The sequence below is a fragment of the Ptychodera flava genome, chromosome 2, assembly GCF_041260155.1.
Source record: "Ptychodera flava strain L36383 chromosome 2, AS_Pfla_20210202, whole genome shotgun sequence".
Taxonomy (NCBI): Eukaryota; Metazoa; Hemichordata; class Enteropneusta; family Ptychoderidae; genus Ptychodera; species Ptychodera flava.
The window spans coordinates 13,884,302-13,900,814 of NC_091929.1; the positions used below are offsets into that span (position 1 = coordinate 13,884,302).

The window sequence follows — 16,513 nt, forward strand, 5'->3', positions numbered from 1 at the left end:
ATTAAAGATATTAAACGATTGCGGACCTCCGTCAGATCTCCCAATACTCTGAAAATTCATATGTGATGTTGTCAATAGGAACCGACTTCATCCAACGTAGTATATCATGGCCATCACTAATTCCAATGACAGTGCCTGCACCTTTCACGCGAACATTTAGATGATTCAAAGGCTCGGAAGCATATTGTGAAATCATCTGATAGAGACACACTAAATTGATGTTTTCAAAGGAATTTTCATGAGAGATGTTAAACTTTCCAAACGTGGCGTTCATCTGCGCTTTGTATTTTTCCTTTGATTCTGTATATAACATCGATTGACTTCAATGAGTCACTCTTGCATAGCTGTGCACGTACCTTTTCGATCAGTTCTGACTTGTCACCAGGAAATTCTATTATGCTAAGTTTTCGTGCAGATATGACAACCTTGTCATGATAGAAGCGATTTCATGACATATCTTCTTTAAATCTGGTTCGGCATAACTCAACTCTAATTTTAACTCATCCACTTTAAATGACATCATATCAACTATGTTCTTCATATAATTTGAATGTCTTTTATTCCAAAATCGCATTTAATTTTGATGTTTACTGTCACTTTTTCGCCAGCACCCGGTGTAATATATTCCTCGAGCAATCGTCGGAAATTTACTAATTTAAACGTCAAGTCATCAATGTAGCAGCAAATCGTAAATTTTCCGACTGTCGATGTTATCTGCACTGCTAGTGTATGTGGCAGCCCCCGACGATCAGGGCCCTAGGTTCGTAGAATTCAACCCTAACAGAATGTAATGGTTTTTTATCATTCAAATGCAAAAGTACAAGTTCAACCAAGTCTCTAGACGGAAGGGTAGACCTGTAATGACATGGTTTCTGGCGGAGATCTTAGAAACAGCATCCAGTATATCTCGCAGACTACTTAATAATTTGAGGTCACCATGGTTACGAAAATGCAAACTTACGATACCAGCGGTATATGAATCGCTAGCAGATGCAAAGTCGTTTAAATAGTGTTTGACAGCACACTTACTAAGGTCACAATCTATATCCATTGGACTTCTAGTTTCTTCAAGTTTGCTTTTAAACAATCATGACAAGCGCTGTATATTTCGCCTGCATTAGAATTTGATGCTGACACCTGAATACGAACTGCATCTGAACGAATGTCAGAACATTGTAACAACAGTTTAATGATTTCCAACCTGCGTTTATTATTATGATTTTCTAAATCAGCAATGTTTATTCAAAGTCTATCGGGTAAAACCTTTGCACAAAGACGGATAATTACTCCCTTGTTAAAATCGTTTCCTTGTAAAATAAAATAGGATCAAACAAATGAAGAGATCTGTCAATGTTACGGTACCATACTTCAAACATTTTACCTTGTTTCTCTTTGAGCAGGCCGCCTACGAATACGAGTGTGGTATCGCTGCATTTCCGGTCAAAGAATACGGATACATCAATAACGTCAGCAAACTCTGTAGGGTTTGTTGAACACAGATCGGCTATGTACAAAGCTACAAAATATTCTTGAAAGAATGAATATCCCTGGAGTGACGATGATGATTTAGAAAGGAATCCTAATTTGAGGATGTGAGGCTGGCTTTTAATTTCATCGTCATTCCGAAACAGCTGACCCCGTCCTGGTAATAAACCCTCATGTGACTTTTTGCGGAGAAAAAGCAATGTTTGTTTGATTTCTGTATCATTAAACGTATGCCTTTTTCTTATGTTTTCACAGTACCGTTTGACCATGTATTCTACGATTGCTTTATATATTTCTGTAATGAACTGTGGCACTTCCCCTTTCTGTTTCAAAATCTCACACAACATCAATGCATTCAAGGGACTTTGCATGAGACTGTATAAAATATGTTTAGAAAGATTCCCCCTCACTACGTGTATAAACCCCTCGGCAAAGATTACTTCCTCAGCTTTTTCTTTTGAAACATGGTATTTAAGATATTTCTTTACAAATAATTCTACCTTTGCTCTATCTAAGCCCATTATCGATAGTTTCCTATCGTACATATGCTTTGAATTGACATCTCTAATTATTCGAGATGTCACAATTACATGGCAGTCGGGCAACGACGGACACTTTTGCTGAACCATTTGTTTGAAGTACACTGGAAGATTACTGGAAGAAACTTCATCGAGACCATCGAAAATAAAACAAACTTGTGATTGGTTATTCTCAATAAAACTCCAGAGGATCTCCTCTTCCTTAAAAATTCTTAGCACTGTATCAAAAATTAATTAAGTCTCTAAGACTCTCTTTGCCCTTTTTCACTATGATATTCTTGAAGATCTTGAAACTCCAGTTTGAAATTACGCAAGTATTCTTTTTTGCTCTTAGCCCAATCGTAGGCTATCATTTTACAAAATGTTGACTTGCCATACCCTGGATCCCCCTCAATTAGTATTCGTTTTGGATTCTCACCGTCACCACTACATAAAAAGATGTCTTCTCGTTGTACGATTTTCTTGGTACCATAACTGTTTTGTGCAAGTCAAGTTGTGTATAGATATCTTCGAGCTTCACTCTACTATCCGCTCCGTCTAACCATGGAAGTGGAAGTATGTGGGATAACCTTTTGTATTCCTTTCGCAGTATTTCCTGACATTTCAGGATAACATTTGAAATATCATGACAATATGTCAATAATAGGGGAAAGACCTAAGTTGGATGGCGATAGTAAGATATCATTTAAAATTTACTTTTTTTCATGACGTATTGTGGAGATAAAGGCTCCTACATCGACTGTGGAAGAGCTAGTGTTTCCTTTAAAAAGATGTTCGTACTATAAAAACCATCACCATTACACAGTTTCCACTTCAAGAAGTTTGCTGCGTTTTCTTAGTTTATTGTAATCTTGACTGGTGACATCGAAAAGATGAAAGCAAGATATGTGACAACATGTAAAGTTACAGTCTATCATGTTGGCAGTGACGCCCCTTATTGGATTTACATTCCACAATGATGTGGGAGAAAACGATACAATTCAAGTTTAAAGAAGAGTGCCCTTGGATGAAATGCAGTCAATTGTTAAATACCACGTTCACTTTTGAGTTAGAATATGACAAATGACCCCTTATCAGGAATAGGTTAGCAAGAAAAAGAAAAACAAGAGAACAAGGATGTGCCCTCAGAAAAAGTTTAGAAAACCTTATTCTGCCAATACCCAGTTTATACACTCAAGGAAAAAGACATACCTTCATCGTCATGTGTTGATTTTGCAGAGGTCGAGGCGCCGCTGTTTGTAAATTGGTCATGTTTTACATCTTGTGGTAAATATAACGTGAAAGACGATTAAAAATCAAACAGAGAAGATTACCCTATGAAGTAATAAGGAATATTTTTGAACATATCACGAATTCACATGTCACTGACTAAAATATACAAAAAAAACAAGTTTTAGTTCTCTTGTGTATGAATGATAAATGAATAATCAAATGAAGGAATGAATGAATAAGCTCATTTATACATTCAAATATTGATGAGTGATTGGATAAGGATGGAGTGGAATGGGGAAAGAGAGAGAGGAACGATGAATACACGAACACGAAAGTTAATTGCACTGCAAGGCAACACAAGACATACTGACAGTGACGTATTTGTGATGATAAAGGTAATTTTTGCATTTTCTATACCTTCCTTCCTCTCAGTTGATGATATGTGTCCCTGCAAGGAAATTTGTTGCTGCAACCCTATGGCGAGGGAAGATGGTAAATTGTACGAATTGTCTTTGTCTATATGATGTTGCATTTTCCGTACCTTCCTTCCTCTCAGTTGATGATATGTGTTCTTGCATCATTGAATGTTGTGGACATGGTTACTCCGCTCTGAACTTCCGCCAGGGCAGCGCTGCCCTCAGGTCATTTTTAGTTGCAACTTCTGCCGCCTGCCTGAGCAGTGCATACGGTAGAAATTGTACGTCAGCAGCATAATTTCACTCGAATTCACAGGTTTTGGACTGACCACGATTTGATTTGGGAAGTACTGAATGCTAAGAAGTATATACTTTTGTAAAAAATGTGAAATTTTCTCTTCTTTTTCTCCGTGTTGACGTAAAGGTGTTTTGAGGTCAAAGGTCACATAGCGTCCAATAACACCTAAAGTTATTGTACTCTGCGTCAAAGTTATTGGACTCCGCGTCTTCTGATACCGAAACTTACTGTACGACGAAACTCCATAGGTTACAGACGCAGGTGTATAATAATACAGGGATATCGGCCATTTTGAATTTCAAATAAAGGTAAGTAGGAGGTAATTCATTTCTCTTGCACCAAAGTTTGCATTGTGATCTTCGACTTTTATTCTTGATTTTGAAAGAGAAATGTTGAAATGTTTGTTTTTGGAAAGTTTAAGTCAAATTCTTTAATTTCGAAGCGCGAACACCCTTACTTGATTATTTGCAAAATCGTAACCTGATTATACGTTACAATGCTGATAGTGGTCATCGTTTGGTGTATAAACGTCCTGTCGAGGGTAGCACACCGCCTTATTACTCAGATATCCTCTTATATTCAAATAACAAATTGGCGAGATATGTACTTACTTTGTTGGCCTTCGTGTACGAAATGAAATTCCTGAAAATATAACTGACTGCCAGCGGAGATGTCGATTTTAGCGAAGAACCTAATAATTAACTGATAAGGGTTAAACATTATTCACCGTCCTGGGTTATGCTATCTCTATACTACAAATTGGTATATGGAAGAAGATAGAACACTGGTATGTATTCGCTCATTATATCCTCCTTCACTTGAAAAGATAACAGACACAGAATACAAAGTGACTGAACATTAGCTATTTCATTTTATTATCAATGTGTTAAGAGGGCAACTGTATCGGTAATGAAACACAATGTTCATCTTTGTCATTGTCCTCTCCTACAACATTTTACAATGATGGTACATCAACTTATTGGACAATTCTAGTATGTAGCTTTATTATGCCATCTCATTCAATTAACATTGAACAGATATCATATGCATGATACTAATGTAGGCATATACACTCTCAGACCACCTCATTAAATATAATTAGATTACAGAAAATATCACAGCTGCAACTTCACACGAACACAGCCAGCAAAGTGAACACATCAAGTGGCAATAGACTCTCCACTGTCTGAGAAGTAGTAGAACAATCGCCGCCATCACGAAGCAGAGGAGACCACTTATGTATCAATATTGATGTCCTAAGTTCTCTTGTGAACTATTATGTCTTGGGCTTAATTTGGAGCACCGAGTAGATGCGCCGTTTGGAGTTGTGAATACGTCGAGCACCGAAGTCAATTAATTTACAATGTGGTGAGTGACTTGTCTTATTTTATTTTTCGCGGCATTGATAACATATTCCAAAAATTAAAACCCTTTCTCTTTTACGAAAATAAAACAAGGAAAACTACTTCTTTCACTCTCTTTCTAGTCATAGGTCATTATTTCATGTAATAGGTGTCAGACCTTTTTGTGTTTCTACGCGTCCATGCGTCATTTTCAATCTACATTATTCAGTTTTATCATGATCTGGATGAATTCTGATTTTTTCATTGAAACTATGTGTCTCAATGGAATCTTATCAGCTGTTTCGGTAGATTCGTAGAACATCAAAATTACTTTTTTACAATTGACCGAAGTCACACGAGGTCAAGTCAACTTTTTGTGTTTCAGTAGCCGTATGGAATAATTGTAAATTGCTGCTGCGATATTGTATTGTGGGCAGTTGAAACTGCGGTCATAACTTGTGAAAATGCCATCGAATGTTTGCTCTTGAGAGAAATCAGGGAATTGTTGAGATTTGTGTCGGATGATCAGTCTTCAACCTTTCAAAAACTAAACCCCAGATGATTAATTACCCGACAATTGTGGTAGTTGTCCGATATTAAACAATGGGAAGGAGTTCAAAAAAGAGTAAATGAAGACAAGTGTGGCAGCATCAATTAGACAGAATTGAATATGACCAAACTATGTTTACCTAACACTTAACAACTTAACAGAATCTTCGAAATTGACAAGCTACAACTAGGAGCTTTGAAAAACGACATTTGATTTCGAACAGCTTCATACAGCAAAGATGAAGGACGTCCTTATAAGCAGGTAAAGCTTACTGTTGATTCACTTCATGGAAGTCTTCGGGTGTAAGTTACGATTGCCCTGATTCGCTGACTGACCTCAGATTATCTGATAGAAAAAAGGTAAGGGTCAAAGCACGAAAGCATATCATGACAGCCATCTCGTACAGTGAGCGACGACCAAACTGACATACAGCAACTTAACCAAGACTAAATTGGTTGGCAAAGAATGTCAAACTGGCGTGAACAATTTATTGACCATGCCATGGAGACAGTCAGCTGATGAGTTAACAATGCATAATGCCGAACACAGAACACTCACAAGTTTAAATTGTTTTCAGTGCATTTTAATTGTACTGCCGATCTTATCATGGATGAATAACACATCACTAATCATCAAACCCGTGCGTCAATCACAAGCCGTGTGTAGATCGTTGACGACAAAAAACGCATCCACGTTTCGACCGGAACTTCTTTTTTTAGATATAATAATATCCATTTACATTGCTCAAAGCACTAAAGTGAGTAAATTTTCACTATCAATCTCTATATAGTATTTACACAAGATTTAAATACAAATGTACATAACTCCAAAATGAAAAATTACTTGACAATTCAAATGATTCAACTGAAAAGTTTATATTAAATCTATAACCAAGACATTGTGGTACGATCAAAATGAAATAAAAGTTGAAAATACAGAACAGGAAATTTGAATAAATATTCAAAGAGTTCCTTACAAAAATCCTTGTTTTCCTTTAAATGTATTTTACATATTTTACATGACTCTTTAACTGTGTTCAGACATACGTAATAAGTATAGCTATTGAAAGTATACAATTGCGCTTGCATAATCCTTGACACGTACAGCAAGTTTGAATGTTTAAACTTTATAATAGTCAAAAGTTTATATCGGTATGTTCAGATACAATTTTTGACTGTTGCAAGTTTCCTGTTTCTCTAGAAAAGTCGACCGAATATATGCTGTAATTTTCACAAAAAAGTTAAAGAAACGAAACAGAATCGTGTCGACGGTCAGCATTTCATTGAAAAAACACCAACGTAACTCAGATTGAATAAAAGGATGCTCTTCGATGTCATGGTTTGCATTACCCTGGTCCCAATGAATCAAAATAATCTCAACACGTTTGCCTTTCCACCCTATTGCCTTTTCCCAATAGAGGGAGAAAAATCTGTACTACAGGCAAAACCATCAGTTTCTAACACCTTTTTTAACATACTGATATTTGTTGAGTTCAATGCATGACAGATCTCAATTCTTAGGGGACTTTTTCGAACTCTGTCTGTTTTCTTCATGCAATCGATAGCTAACCTATCGATTTTGTTCAAATTGCAGCCCCTGAAACTGATTGATCCTAGGGAATCTTTGGTCATAATCTTTGTCAGCTGGTGTTCTACGTTTTCTCCTGGTATAATTTCACCGTCCAAAACTAAAACATCTGTTACGGAAGTCAGTGCTGACACATACTGGCTCAGCGAAGTGAGTGTTGATCCCTTGGTTTGGTTTTGTCCAATCGTGTTAACATCACTTTCAACATGAATACCGCAATATTTGAGGAATATAGTGGGAAAGTTACCTCGTTCTTGAAATTGAAAAGTGTCAGTCCTGATATCATCGCACGGGAAGCCATTGTTTAAGGAATCACCCGTTGCGAATAACAATTTGACTACTTTAGCTGACATCGGTGACTTGATGTATTTGCCTGCAACAGATACACGACGACTTGTCAGTTCCAAAGTGTGTATTTCAAGCCCATCATTTTCAAAGCTGTTAATCGCATCCAGTATTCTATACCTGTTCATCTTTTCACGAAATGACATAACAACTTTTGATGACCGACTCCGTAACAGGATATCAAGGACAGATTTCGCAAATTCCAAGTTGACAGAGGGACAATTTTCATAACGGATTATTTCATTATTCAGTGCTACAACGCTCTTCAACACATCCATTGTATCTCTGCCTTCAACTGACAGTTTGTTGTAGTTACATCTGTCAAGAAACGATAGTTGCTCGAATCCTAAGGATTTATTTCCTGCTAACAAGTACTGAATGTCGAAATTAGTCTTCCGTCCGTTTCCGTCATAACAGACATGTGCGACAATCTTTACACAACTCTCGTCAGGTAAACAGATCTGCAGAAACCTCTGATAAAGTTCGATAAGGTCACTGTTACCTTCACATATTCTGAGTTTGATCTGACGTGTGTTGCAATAAGCTGTGACATTAGAGTGTTGCAAAAGATTTAATTTGCAACGGATTGGGCATGTTGGTCTTGACAAAAGGTGACAAGTGTATTTGGTATAAGTTTTGTGATCGGTTCACATACTATTTTGAACACTTCCAAATCACCGAAGGGTATCCCAGAACGACAAGTGTTTGCATTTTTAAGTGCGCGATATTTGTGAATATGTATTGAAACCGATGTGCGTTTCCTGTGGTGAAGTTGAAAACGTTGAATGTTACCTCAGTTATGTCAACTTCTTTCATGTTGACAGTTATGTCTTTTATGTAACTATCGAGCGCCCTATCATTAAAGTCACAGCGATTTTAACGTACAATGTGATTTTCTTATTGCTCAGTTCCTGATGGTAAAGGAACTGATAAAGACTCCTGAGTTCAAATTTAAAATGATATGAATCGTAAACGATTCTGAACTTTCCAAAATCTGCAATAATTTTGATGACATACCTTTTACTGAATAGTGGTAGAGGGGGCACTGAAAAAAGAATAGAGACTTCCTTTAACGAAATGTTATGTAGCAGTTGATACAGCAGTCTTATAAAGTTGATCTGTCCGTACTCATCAGACAATCCCTGATAAAAAAGTGCTCTGTAGAAATATCTTCAAAGCCATTCAGAATATTATCAATACAGAGATGAACGTCCTTCGTGTTGAGATAGCACACCCGCGAACGAATTTAATGTCAGCTCGTTAATGTCAACAGATTTAAATCTGGAGAAGAGATTCTTAACGTAACTGCCAACATCATTCTGTCTGAAATCACACTTTATTGTTATGTCAAAACTGACCGTACTTTGACAAGGAAGCTCTGACGGTGTCCTTTGTAATATTGACAAATTGAAATTTATGTCATTCATCTTGAACCCGGATTCCAGTGACCCTACATTTGCTGTGATTTTAAGTTTTTCCTGCCGTACGTTTGGACATACTTCTCTAAACATGATCCTTACAGACCCTGTTGACTGGTTAGTAAATATTACCTTATGTATATCTGCTATGAATTGAACATTACCTATTGGCAATCCTGTAATAACAAGGTCTCTAGCAGAAATCAGAGACAAGATTTGTACTAAGCCTATCAAACGACCGCAGACGTCCGTGAGATCTTTAAATGCATATTCTGAAAATTCAACAGCTATATTATCAATAGGAACTGACTCCATCCTACTTATTATATCATGTATACTACTAATACAAATGGTATCCCCTGCACAAGTCACGCGAACATTTAGGATAACTGTTGTGTCATTCAATGAGGCATATTGTAAAAGTAACTGATGGAAACTGGCCAAATCAAAGTGCATTATGGGATTTTCGTAACTTATACTGAACTTTCCAACTTTTGCATCTATGTGCACCTTGTCTCTTTCACTTGATTCTGTAAATACTACACGGACTGACTCAAGTGATTTATTGTCATTGAGATATGCATGTCCTTTCTCGATTAGCTCTAAACTGTCAACAGGAAATCCCTTTATAGTAAGCGTTCGTGCAGATATGGATGACACTCTTTTCATGATAGCATCGATTTGAGGACATATCTTCTTTATATCTAATTGTGCATGATTGAGTAACTCTAATATTAACTCATCAATATTAACTGACATCATCCTATCTAAGATGTTCTCCACATAAGTTTGAACGGCTTCAATTCGAAAATCACATGTTAATGTAATGTTCAGTACCTCTCTTTCACCAGCACTTGATGTGCAGCACTTGAGCAACCGCTGGAAAGTTACTAAATTAAAGTTGACGTCATTAATGTTGCTGCAAATCTTACATTTACCGACTTTAGATGTAATCTGCACTGCTCGTGTGTGTTGTATTCCTGAACGCAAATTGCTCTTCTGTTCGTCGAATACAACCCCGACTGACTGTAAAGAACGTGTGTCATTCAGCTGCAAAAGTACAACATCGATCAAGTTTAGATAGAAAGGTAGTCCGGTAATGACATACTTTTTAGCGGTTATTTCTGAAAACGCATCAAGTATATCTGGTACACTACTAAGCATATCGATGTCACCATGGTTACGAAAATGCAAGCTTACAAGATCATCGGTATATGAATCGCTAGCGAACGCAAAATCGTGTAAATGGTGTTTGACAGCACACTTACTAAGGTCACAATCTATCTCTAGTCGAACTTCTAGTTTCTTTGAATTTACTTTCAAACGAACACGACAAGTACTGTATATTTCGCGTGCATTTGGATTTGACGCAGACACCTGAATACAAACTGTATCTGAACGAATGTCAGAACATTGCAACACCAGTTTGAGGATTTCCAACTTGCGTTTGTTATTATGACTTTCTAAATCTGCAATGCTTATTACAAGCAAATCAGGTAAAACCTTTGAACAAAGACTGATAAGTTCTGGAGAGAAAAAAACACTTTCTTGTAACATAAAAAAGGATCAAACAAATGAATACATCTGTCCATGTTACGGTACCATATCTCAAACATTTTAATTTGTTTATCTTTGAGCAATCCGGCAACGAAAATGAATGTGACATCGCTACATTTGCTGTAAGGGAATTCAGATACATCAATAATGTCAGCGAACTCTGAGGGTTTGTTGAACACAGGTCGGCTATGTACAAAGCTGCAAAATATTCTTGAAAAGTACGGTGAAAGAATGAATATCCCTGGGATGACGTCGATGGTTTGGAAAGGAATCCTAACTGTAGGATGTGAGGCTGGCTTTTAATTTCATCTTCAGTCAGAAAAAGCTGACCTTTTCCTGATAATAAAACCTCATGTGACTTTTTTTCCGAGAAAAAGCAAGATTTGTTTCTTTTCTGTATCATAAAACGTGTGGCCTTCTATTCTGTTTTCACAGTACCGTTTGACCATGTATTCTACGATTGCTTTATATATTTCTGTAATGAACTGTGGCACTTCCCCTGTCTGTTTTAAAATCTCACACAACATCAATGCATTCAAGGGGCTTTGCATTAGACTGTATAAAATATGTTTAGAAAGACTCTCCCTCACTTCCTGCATAAACCTTTCGGCAAAGATTACTTCGTAGACGTGTTCTTTTGAAACGTGGTATTTCAGATAATTCTTTACAATAATTCTACCTTTTCTCTCTCTAAGCCCTTTATCGACAATTTCCTATCATACATGTGCTTTGGGTCGACATCTCTAATTATTCTAGATGTCACAATAACATGACAATCTGGCAACAACGGCCATTTTTGCTGCACTATTTCCTTGAAGTAAAGTGGTAGATTACTCGGAGAAACTTCATCGAAACCATCAAAAATAAAACAAACTTGTGATTGGTTATTCTCAATAAAACTCCAGATCGTCTCCTTTTCCTTAACATTTCTTAGCAATGTATCAAAAATGAAGTCTTTGAGACTGTCTTTCTGCTTATTTTCACGGTTATGTTCTTGAAGATCTCTTAACTCTAAGAGAAAAAGCAGTTTGAACTTAAACAAGTACTCTGTTTTGCTTTTTGCCCAATCGTAGGCAATCATTTTACAAAACGTTGATTTGCCATACCCTGGTTCGCCTTCAATTAGTATTCGTTTTGGATTCTCGTCGTCACCACCGCAGGAAAAGATGTCTTCTCGATGTACGATTTGCTTAGTGCCATCACTGCTTTGCAAGTCAAGTTCAGTATAGATATCTTCGAGCTTCAGTCTGCTATCCGCTCCGTCTAACCATGGAAGTGGAAGGATGTGGGATAACCTTTTGTACGACTTTCTCAACGTTGCCTGACACTTCAGGATAAGATCTGAAATATCATGACAAGATGTCAATATAGGGGAAAGACGTAAAATTGGATAGCGACAGATGATATCATGTAAAAGTTACTTTGTTTCAAGACGTATTGTGGAGATAAAGGCACCTACATCGACTATGGAAGAGCTTGTGTTTCCTTTGAAAAGATATTCGTACTACGAAAGCCATCACCACTACACAGCGTCCACTTCAAGAAGTTTGCTGCGTTTTCTTAGTTTATTGTAATCTTGACTGGTGACATCGAAAAGATAAAAGCAAGATATGTGACAACATGTAAAGTTACAACGTTAGGAAACCTTATTCTATCAATACGCTGTTTATACACTCAAGAAAAACGACATACCTTTATCGTCATGTGTTGATTTTGTAGAGGTCGAAGCGGCGCTCTTTGTAAATTGGTCACGTTTAAGATCTTGTGGTAAATCTACAGTGGAAGACGATTAAAAATCAAACAGAAAAGATAACATTATGGAGCAATAAGGAATATTTTTGATCATATCACGAATTCACATTCACATTCATATTCATGAGAGCTGTTATAGACTTTAAGTCCTATGATAGTATGAATTTGTTAATAAATGGGCTTTTAAAGGTATTTCTTTGCTGTGTAGTCACTGTTTGAAAACTCTCACCACGTCCCTCCATGAAGGGACCGTGTTGTCACTTATCTGAAAGGTGTCGTGTCCTCAGATACTTGTATTTTTAGCCGGAGTGAGCATTGTTTCATATGACAGAAAAGGAACGGTAAGTTATTCAAGCAAATAGCAACCAAAATATCGTTCAAAGTTGGTACAAATGAAAACAAGTACGACCTCAATAAATTAAGCGAGTAATGTGCGTTGACACTCAGTGAGGTGGGCATTTCAATTGCAGGTTGTTTAAAACAAACAACAACTGACGTTTCTGATAAAGCTGGAGATTTATTATATGAAATGCACTTTGCACAAAACCCAAGATGGAATCAAGACTTCTACGACTTTATTAACTACATCGTTTAGCTAGGGGAATGAATAATATAATGTAAAGGTAGTGTATTTTCTCTACTTTACATTCACTTTACCAGTAGGAATCAAGCATGTATGACAAAGTCGGATAAATCTTTGGGTATTTAAAATTAATATCGTCAATGATTAAAACACTGACAAAGGGCAATGCATCCGCAAACTTACCTGTGCTTTTGAATTTCGATTCATTGCTTTCTTGCAACTCTTTCTCGACCCTTTCAACTTCAGCGACTAAGTCAGGTTGTTTGATCTCCCGTAACAAGTCTTTAAGGAGCTCTAAGTCTGTTATCGATATATGGCCAGACTCCTCTAGCTTGATGAAAATCTCAGCTGGGCTGTTCAGGTGTTCCAGTTCACGAGTTGTCAGCTGATCACCGCGCAGCAGGATTCGCAAAGACCTTTCGTCATCTTCGGACAATTGTTCTGATAGAGAGTTGTACAACCTACGTAGAGGATTGATCCGCGACATCTAACTGGTTTTCACGAAGATATGTCATTTTAGGGCAAGGTAAAACATGCCTTTAAACAGTAACACAGAATGATATAAATTTAACTGCGCCATGAGAAGTGTGACGAAGAGAACCCTGGAAAGTTTCAGGCACCTGGTCCTACTTGAAGCTTGAACGTTAACATGCTATGCTGCGCAGTTAATATGCATTTGCATGTAAGTGCGCAGGAAACAGGTGACTAAATATAATTTCGTATAGGTATTCTCCGCGGAAGGGCAAGATTTGGTTAATTTCACATCAATTGCATCACTTTCGGCAGAAGGCGCCTCAGGGACTGATATTCAGACTCACAAACATTTATAACATTCTTATTGCCCACCACTTCGGGAGAGGGTTGGGTTTAGGAGGCTCATTTTGAAGCTTATGGAGTGAGCAAAATTTTCACTGTCTTAGTTCGCTGTCGTTTTTAAAACGATTTTTTTCAAGTGAATGCGGTAAAAGGCTAACGCGGCTAGTAAGATCGACGCTCGAGATGAAAGACAAAACATTTCCAAGTTTTGCCTAGTTCCTTACAGTGATTTTGGCTCTTTTATGTGTCACCGTGACACCAATGTATCATAGCTGGAATGTAACACTCTCACAATAATAAACCATCAAACAGGTGTCTGTATCAATATGGTATATATCATGAGAGTTTTCAATCAATCAATTCAGTCGTACATATGTAAGACAGACTTATCACTGCGATATCCGATAACTGCACCTGCAATAATTGATAGTATAAAGTCACAGCTTTCAAGGTACATCACAGTGATTTTGACACACTGAATAGTACATCAGTGTTTCATGTGTAACGATCATATTTATATAATACAGACCGACAAATGATCGGGTAGAAAAGATTGGTTTATAGTTATCTACTGTTATTCTACGTTCTTACGGATACGAGACATGGCGACACTTGATGAACTATTTATGCACATCACAATTCAGTATCTATCCTGGAGTGTGTATCATAAATGTAAGGCAGTAAAAATAGAATACGCGATTTAGCGATTCAAAAAAATGAAATCTTTGCTAAGGCCTCACATAAATCGTAAATTTAAAGGAGTTATGATTGTCAAAATAAATAAGTCGGATTTACATATGCAATAAGTAAATAAAGTCAATTTTCTGAGAACCGTCGACATTCAGGAATGATCATACCAACAACGTCCTTTTCTGTTCAAATGATCGGAGATTTTCTGACCAAACAAAAAAACCTAAAAGCTATAATATATCCAATGTTTTATAAATATCTTCTATAAGTTCACACAAGAAAGAATAGAATCGATCATAAGATAATATTTGCACTGCATAAGCCTTGAAAACTTTTATCGAACTTGTGAATACCTCTTCCTTGCGACTCATTATCGTGTTGGTAGGCTTTAGAAAATATTGTCGAACGTGTATGTGGAGTAAGAGATCCATATGTCAGGTATTGTTTTCGCTAAGGAGATTTATTTGTTTAGTTAAGAATAGTATTTATTTGTTGAAGGACAGCGAGGAAGTCCAGTCTCTGACAAGTCTTCCTGTGTGGGTTTCTGCTGCTGTGAGTAGCAAATGCTCCTCTGGCACAGATATTCGGACCCTCAAACTTTTACAATATTCTTTTGGCCCACGACATGCAGAGACTCATTTGAAACTGGTGGAGTAAATAAAGTTTACATCGGCTTCGTTTAATGAAAATCGGAAACTTCATTTTCCCTCATAAGATAATACAGGGATGTCGGCTATTTTGAATTTCAAATCAAGGTAAATATTAGGTAATTTATTTATCTTGTACCAAACTTTGCACTGTGACTTTCGATTTTTATTCTTGATTTTGAAAGAGAATTAATGAAATGGTTGTTTTTGGAAAGTTTAAGCAAAAGTCTAAGTTTTGAGATTTCGAGGCTCGAACTCCCTTAACTGATTATTCGCAGAATAGTAACCTGATTATAGGTAACAATGCTGATAGTTGTGTTATAATGCTGATAGTGGTCATCGTTTGGTTTATACATGTCCTGTTGAACGTAGCTTACAATTATATTACACAGATATTCTCTTATTTTAAAAGAACAAATTGGCAAAATATGTAATGAAGCTGTTTTTCTTCGTGTGCAAAATTCCTGAAAATGTATAAGACTACATTGGAGATATCGATTTTAGCAAAGAAACTCATAATTCACTGGTAAGAGTTGAACTTTATTCAACTATTACTTTTCACCCGTCTATCAACTGCTGATGGTGATTCTCCTCGCGGTATTGTACTTATTCCAATACTTTGCCTTTCATTTATGTTTCCTCAGGAACGTTAATGCTACACATCATGCTCACCTAGTTATGCCAAGCTCGGTTTGTTGCTATAGGCTATTATTTTTCGTGTTACCACATATTGGATGAAGGATCAGATCAATAGCAGAAGCTTGCTTAATGTGGATGGTAATGTATCCTAATTTCACCCCTTCGTTCTTTGTTATGAAATCACCTGAAATTCTACGGGAATGCCGAAATTTTATTTGCCAGGAAGAAGGAATTTAAGGGGGTCATAGATTTTTCAGAAAAAAATAGAAGGGTTTTAAAAAGCCTCAAAGACTAATGGGGCATCAACCTTTAAACTGCAAATTGGGGTATAGAAGAAGATAGAACACGTATAGATTCGCTAATCATATTCTCCTTCACTTGAAAAGATAACAGATACAGAACACAAAAGTGACTGAACATTAGCTATTTCATTTTATTATCAATGTACAGCATTCACAATCTCAGATCATCTCATTAAAAAGCATTAGCGCACAGAAAATATCACAGCTGCAACTTCACACGAACACAGCATGGAAGGGGTACACAACAAGCGGCAGAAGATTCTCCATCGTCTGCTAAATAATAGAAGCATGAAGCACTATGTATCATTATAGACGTCCAATGTACATTTTCTCG

General features: G+C 36.9%; 1 long non-coding RNA gene across 1 annotated transcript; it reads right to left on the reverse strand.

Moving 5' to 3' along the window:
* Positions 1-12,124: 12,124 nt before the first annotated feature.
* On the reverse strand, positions 12,125-13,373 carry LOC139115262 (uncharacterized). Its single transcript, XR_011548081.1, has 3 exons — positions 13,269-13,373; positions 12,443-12,523; positions 12,125-12,330 (listed from the first exon to the last, which is right to left on the reverse strand). It is a non-coding gene; the product is annotated as an uncharacterized lncRNA (long non-coding RNA).
* Positions 13,374-16,513: the final 3,140 nt, after the last annotated feature.